General features: G+C 45.9%; 1 long non-coding RNA gene across 1 annotated transcript; it reads left to right on the top strand.

Moving 5' to 3' along the window:
• The first annotated feature begins 4,141 nt into the window (after positions 1-4,141).
• LOC130110857 (uncharacterized) lies at positions 4,142-6,751 on the top strand. The gene is made up of 3 exons (XR_008810079.1): positions 4,142-4,227; positions 4,559-4,620; positions 6,628-6,751. It is a non-coding gene; the product is annotated as an uncharacterized LOC130110857 (long non-coding RNA).
• The last annotated feature ends 864 nt before the right edge of the window (positions 6,752-7,615 follow it).

Consider the following 7,615-nt stretch of genomic DNA (forward strand, 5'->3'; position numbering starts at 1 on the left):
AAAGAAAACAGGACTCATTGGACTCGGCCACCTTCTTCCGCTGCTCCAAGGTTCAGTTTCAACACTCGCATACACATTGTGGGAACTTTCGACAATGAACAGGGGTCATCATGGGTACTCTGACCACTCAGAGTACCCATGGGGGTACCGGTACTCTGAGTGGGGTCATCATGGGTACTCTGTTGTGCAGCTGGAGACCACTCCGGCTACACAACACCATACACAGCAGGGTGTGATGCACTGTGTTGTGACACATTCCTCCCTCATCATTAAATATTTCTGTGACTTGGGCATCCGGGTAGCGTAGCGGTCTATTCTGTTGCCTACCAACAGGGGGATCGCCGGTTTGAATACCTGTGTTACCTCCGGCTTGGTCGGGCATCCCTACAGACACAATTGGCCATGTCTGCAGCTGGGAAGCCGGATGTGGGTATGTGTCCTGGTCGCTGCACTAGCACCTCCTCTGGTTGGTTGGGGCGTCTATTCGGGGGGGAGAGGGAACTGGGGGGAATAGCATGATCCTTCCACATGCTACATCCCCCTGGCGAAACTCCTCACTGTCAGGTGAAAAGAAGCGGCTGGCAACTCTACATGTATCGGAGGAAGCATGTGGTAGTCTGCAGCCCTCCCCAGATCGGCAGAGAGAGTGTAGCAATGACTGAGACAGCTTGGAAGAGTGGGGTAATTGGCCGTATACAATTGGAAAGAAAATGGGGGGGGGGGGGAGGATAAAAAAAAAATGTTCGACTTGTGTCACAACAGACCCTGTGTCGGTTCAGACCAGACGGGGTATCCTTCATTGCCCTCACATATTGATGAGCTTTGGGCGCCCAACATCCTGTCGCCGGTTTGTCCCTCCTCGGACCACTGTGGGTAGGTACTCACCACTGCTGACCAGGAGCCCCCCACAAGCTTTGCCATTTCAGAGATGCTCTGACCCAGTCATCTGGCCATAGCAATGTGGCCGCTGTCAAAGTCGCTCAGTATCCAACACATTGACTGTAAGAACTTACCGTTCACTTTCCATCTTACCTACCCAGACCTTGACATGTGCCCTTGTTTGGAGATGATTAGCATTATTTGGTTCACCTGTGAGTGGTCATAATGTTTTGGCTCACCAGTGTACACACACAATACAACCAACCAAGTCTCTCTCTCTCTCTCTCTCTCTCTCTCTCACACACACACACACACACACACACACACACAGAAAGGAAATCCATGCCATTTCCTCTCACAGGTGAGCAGGAAAAGGAAACACCCTGACGCTTCAGTCACTTAGAAGGTGAAAGTGAGGAGTAGTCGGGTGGGAGTGCAAAATGTCTGCAGTGTGCCAGGGGCGTCCAGGTAGCGTAGCGGTCTATTCTGTTGCCTACTAACACAGGGATCGCTGGTTCGAATCCCCGTGTTACTTCCGGCTTGGTTGGGCGTCCCCACAGACACAATTGGCCGTGTCTGCAACCCAGATGTGGGTATGTCCTGGTTGCTGCACTGGCGCCTCCTCTGGTCGGTCAGGGCGCTTGTTCATGGGGGAGGCGGAACTGGGGGGAATAGCGTGATCCTCCCATGTGCTACGTCCCCCTGGTGAAACTCCTCACTGTCAGGTGAAAAGAAGCGGCTGGCGACTCCACATGTATCGGGGAAGCATGTGGTAGTCTGCAGCCATCCCTGGATCGGCAGAGGGGGTGGAGTAGCGACTGGGACGGCTAGGAAGAGTGGTGTAATTGGCCGAGTACAATTGGGGAGAAAAAGGGGGAGGGAGAAAAAAAAAGAATGTATGTAGTGTGCCGACTGAATCTTTTCCACATGACGAGCCTCGGGCTGTTTTTGTCAACTGCACTCTGAGCAGCACAGAATCAGGTAGTGTGACCACATGATTGCCCAAGAGGCACCTTGGTGGTGGAGGCGGGAGGGGGGGCGAGTGAAAGAGAAAAGGGAGAAAGAGAGAGAGAGAGAAAGCGAGAAAGGAGGGTATGGGACAGAACCGATGCACCACGCATGATGAGGTGTAATCACAAACCCCATTCAGGGCAACGCAACCGAGTTTGTCAACATACTACACACATTCACATTCCACTGCCTGCCAGCCCTATGACCCAAATCCAGCATGCTACGTGTGCCTCAGTGTATCTGTGTGTGTGTGTTTTCACACACGTGGATGCGTTCTGTCCATCGCCCCTCCAACCAGGTAGCCAAGGCTTTACTGTCTCCGCTCGCGGTTTGTGGTGAGGAAGCCAAATTCCAGACTCTTGTAGTATTTCCCTGCCGCCTGTATTCTTTCTCAAGCTGCGATCAAATGATCATTATGAACAAAGGACTTGGCTCGTTGCCTCTGGAGTAAAAGCTTTTTCAGTGGCTGTGACCGTGTGGTCTGAATTGAGACTTTCAACTGAAAACAAAAAAGAAAACAAAGAAGTGAGGAGGAAACGGACACGACAGATCGTGTCATTGTTTAATATATCTGTTTCGCATGTTAAGTGTACTGTATGCTATCAAAGCTCTGAACGTAGTGAGAGGAATATGGTGTGTGTAGCGTATTAGTATTACTTTTAGACATACGTGACAACAACAAAAAAATCTCATTATACACAAAATAGAAAAACGGATCTGACTTAATCTGCTTTGCATGCATACAAACCTTCTCTGTATCTGATTATAAGCCAACAAGAGTCACATCACTACAGGAGGCCAAAATCCCTCCGTCACTATTGCTTCCGAGCTTGGAGTAAAACCAAAAAAATATGTCTTCATGCATGCTCGATTATCCAGGTAAGAAAATCAAAGACATCTGAGTGAGTTCATCTGGACACAACGTTAATTGAGAGAGACACGTTTCATCACTCATCTACGTGACCTCTTTGGTCTCAGCTGACTGCAGGTATCCCCACCCTTATAAACAATACAGCCGCAGAACGACCCAAAACGATCCATTTCTTATGCAAATTGCTGTGAGCATTAACTAGAGTTTCACTGGCAAAGTGTACCAGTCATAGGATTGGGGAACAGATGCAATCACAGCATTGTAAGATGGGTGTAGACCGCAGTCTACCCCCATGTACAGGCCAGGGGCCACTCTTTCAGGGATGAGGATGTGCACATCCTTGACAGGGAGGAACGCTGGTTTGAACAGGGAGTCAAAGAGGCCATCTATGTGAAGAGGGAATGACCATCCCTGAATCGGGGGGGGGGCGGGGGGGGGCTAAGAGTACATCTGTCGCCATCTTACAATGCTGTGACTGCAACCATTCCCAAATTCTCGGAACTGATTCAACTTGGTCACAGAATGCAATCTGTGTTTCTGGGAAAAATATTTCTTTGGATAGTATGTGAACTTTGTGACCTTATTAAAACACTGTTTACACTTTGGAAATGTATGTGCCGAGAATGTCCTGAATTTAACACTGATTCATCAACAATATAAGACTGCTACATACACTGTAAGGTAATACACAGTCCCTGAGATAACTATCATTTATCATCAGGGCAAAAAAAAAAGAAAAGAAAAAAGGTTGTAGTTTTGGCTGATGTGGTAATGACAAAATCCCTATAAAACACTGCATTGTGAAGGTCTAACATAAACTAAAGAGCCGTGTGCGTACTGAAAAATGAGGGTGCGTGACAGCTTGGTGATAACACACAAGTTCAATCTGTCAAGACAATCAGCGCTTGGACCTGGGGAGAAGAATGCGCAACTGTGTGAGACCGATTCATTGGACACGATCACCTGCAAGTGAAGCCACTCATAATTCTTCCCACCTGAAATAACGAGTTCAAACTAATGTCAGGGCGCTCTGATGTCATGCCTGCCCGGTTTTGGGTTTCACAATAATCTCAGGCTCTTGGAGAGATTCCATCGAGTCCGGCTTCCGCACCCAAGCTTTCTCCAATTAACTCAAAGAATAACATGTGAAACACTAGATCCCCCTTCTCGTTTATAGGAATTAAGTTGGTGCATGCTGCATTTTCAATCACTCATTTCCAGAGTACTTCATGGCCGAGGCCAATGTGTACCTAATGCAGGGTGTACCTGCAAGTGCACTATTCCAGCAGGGCCCGGGGGACATTAAAGGATAATTCTGCTTTTTTTACAACCTTTGGTCTTACTTTAGTAGCTTTTGCCATCGCGCAAATCGGTGATGATATTTTTTCAACTCAACAGCTTCATTGTGGAGACCCTGGACTCAGGCCCACCACTAGACATGGCTTTACAACGGTGTCTAAAACAGGGTAAGTGAACACAAGCCTTAAACCTGTCCTTTCAACAACCACAACAAAATTAGACTGTGTGCATGATTTCCCATTATGACTTCTCAAGTGCACTGGCAGGGTATTTTATCGATATTTACAACAGCCTACGGTAGGTACAGACGTGGTCATCCCCGTAAGTTGAACCAAGGAGTCGCTCAGCAATGCAATCAACCACCGATAATATTGGACATTTTAGGAAATTACTTTTGATTTGTACTTTCATTTTCAATTCCAAATACATGGTTTAGATAACTGGGTTAAATTGGACCTGTGGAAACATGTTTGATACTAGTGTCCAGTTGCCCCTTAGGACGCTATTGTAAAGCTGAGTCCAGCGGTGGTCCCATGTCCAAAACCTCCACAACAGCACCGGTGAGTAAAATATCAGATATGACATCCACCATGGCAAAAATAACTATGAAAATAAGACCCAGATTGTAATAAAAAAAAAAAACCCCACAATTATCCTTTAAGGGCTCAATCCTCCATTTTTGCAGTACTCCATCTCAAAGATATCATCTATTGTCAAAGTCACCTTACATATTACTGCTTCCAAAGTCAAGTATAATGATGGCCCACTCATAAGGAACTGGTAGACAGCCTAATAAACACCTCTGCAAAACAGTTTGAAAGAATAACAATTTGGAAATGAACAGGGGGTAAAAGAGAGAGGAGGGTAAAGAGAGGAGTAGAGAGACGAAAAGAGGAAAAAGAGATTCACAGTGCTTGCATGGGCAGCTATATTGATCAATTGACTCATTGAACCTCTGTCTTCTCCATCAAGAGTGATGGCAATAACTACCCTCCCACCCCCCACCCCCCCACACACACACACACACACACAATCTCAGTAACTCCATTCTCATAGCAACTGTCCACTATAGACAAACACTCTGTGAGCAATCTCTTTTCTTCTCCTTGCCTTGTCTTCCTTGCATCTCCACCTCCTCTGTTTCTCTATCCGGGCCCTCATTACTCTTTCACATCAGACAAGAGGAGAATAAATAACTGACACTCACTAAGAAACAGTGTGGACTGGGGCAGCAGGGAGTGTGTGTGTGTGTGTGTGTGTGTGTGTAGCGTTCAGATGGAGTAGGGGGTCTGGACCAAACAGATATAAAGTTAAGACACGTTAAAACAATTCAACCTTGTTATGGTTATATTTTGGAGGCGATGGGAACACGGGGGTGATGGGTTTCATATGGTGAGCTTTCACCGGCGCTGAAGGGCAAGAGGGAATGGCTGAGAATATACCCATCAGGTGTGAAAGACATTTCCTGTGTGGAAATAATATATATAAGTGCAATTCCAGAGTCTGTTTAAAAAAAAAAAAGAAAAAAAATGGGACAGCTCTTAATCCAGGAGGTGATCAGAAAAGAGCGAAACGACTTTTGCTCCGGTTTGCTCGCAGCACGACACTATCAGACCTCAAACCAAACCTCATTAAATCGGAATATGGAAACTTGGTGAACTTCCAAAACTTCCAACTTCTCTCCCTCCCGTCTTCCGTAAGTGCAAAGACAAAACACTGGACCATAGAGAGAACAGTGTACGAGGCACAGGGCAGATCCTCGGGACCCAGCGCATAAGGGAGGAAGGGTGGGGGGGGGGTGAACCTTTGATGAGTAAGACTTTTTTTCCTTAAGAGAGGGGGGCTTAACTTTAAAATATTCTGGGTGGCAGTGAATGGGGGATTGACCAATGGCCCTGATCTCAGCCACACACTGGGGCACTGGGGTTAATGGTGGATAAAGATTAGAAAAGCAAGGGACTCTGCCTGATCTCCGTCCAACCCCCCCACACACACACACACGCACATACACCCCTCCACCCTCACCCAACCCTTCCCTATTGCTCCAACCCTCTCCTCCAATCTCAAATCAGCAAGACAATGGAGGCTGCCAATGGGGAATAGTCAAAGTCCCTTTGATTTCTGCCCCTTCCCCCCCACCTGCCCAAACCCATCCGCTGCTCTGACTGCCCGGGGTAAAGACCCGTGGAGGTTCTCCCCGCTTTCCCACTCACGGGAAAGACAGTTAGCGGGCTCAGAGATACCATTTGAGGATTGGAAATGAAATGACAAGAGGTCTCTGATCTATGACAAGAAATCAATTCCAAATTGGAAATGTGAGCAGAGGGCAGTTCCGTTCGGGCCGCAGCTTCTTTAAAAGCAGCCGAGGATCTACTTAATTGCTGTAGATTTTTTTTTAGATGTGTGCACATTGGCCGCGCTGACCGCACCATTGGGGCAATTATACCTTCTTTTTTGCAGTGATTAGAGGGGCTTCTTTAGGCAAGCAGATATGCAGTAAGAGTTCATCTTTGAAGATTTAACTGGATACTAGACAAATTAAAAACTAATATTCAAATCTCTTTTAGGTGGAAAAAGGAATCCGAGTTCTTCTCAGCCTTGTGAAGATGGGACTCTTGGGGAGGTGGACTTAGGTCTACAGCTGAGCCACCCAGCATCTGTACTACCGCCTATTCACTTTAATTATATCTGGACCTCAAAGACTCAACTGCAGCAGAGTATTCAAATAAATAGATGTTCTCGCTTAAGTGTGGAGAGAATATATAAATGAATACCCGATTCATGACTAAAGGCAAACTATTCTCGGCCAGGCAACCATGAAAACACCTATCGGTACAAACTCCTTAGCTGTCTTATTATGCAGCCGAATACTGGGAAAGATTTACTCTTGAAGTTATACAAATTGAAAATATCTGTGAAGGTGACTTTTGCAACTAATGTTCAAGCAAAGGTAAAGTTTCATAAAGTGGGATAAGCCTAAATCACTCGGCCAAAAGCAAAACATTTTTTTTTTTAATCTTACTCAAATTTCCACTAAAGCCATTATTTCACCACAACCTGACTGCCCACCGCAATGCTTACATCCTACATTTGCAAGCCAATTACGATTCTTCTCTCCATCACTACACCAGTATACCGGCTGACAATGTGTACGTGTTCACATAGGGGTATTAAACCGGGTGTTCTTAGTCTGTTGTGTCCGTTGTAATGTTTGTCACGTAAGTGGGTGTTTGCCATTACTTGAGCCGTGATTCTTTACTCTCATTTGGGCACTGACATGGTGATAGAAAAACTGCAGCACAAGACAAGATACGAGATCAACCAACTGTTTAGAAATATTGGACGATATCAAATATTTATACACTTCTCCTTAGCTATTGAACTCAATGTTCATTATGATTTCATGTTCAGCTAAAATAACAATGGACTTTGGGTATCAAGAATCACATCTCTGTATGTGCCTGATGGTAGTCATTATGAACAAATGCACTTTGCATAAACTTGGGATATTATTGCATTTCATAATGATTGCGTGTCATATGTTGAGGCAGGGAA

The sequence above is a fragment of the Lampris incognitus genome, chromosome 3, assembly GCF_029633865.1.
Source record: "Lampris incognitus isolate fLamInc1 chromosome 3, fLamInc1.hap2, whole genome shotgun sequence".
In the NCBI taxonomy this organism is placed as follows: Eukaryota; Metazoa; Chordata; class Actinopteri; order Lampriformes; family Lampridae; genus Lampris; species Lampris incognitus.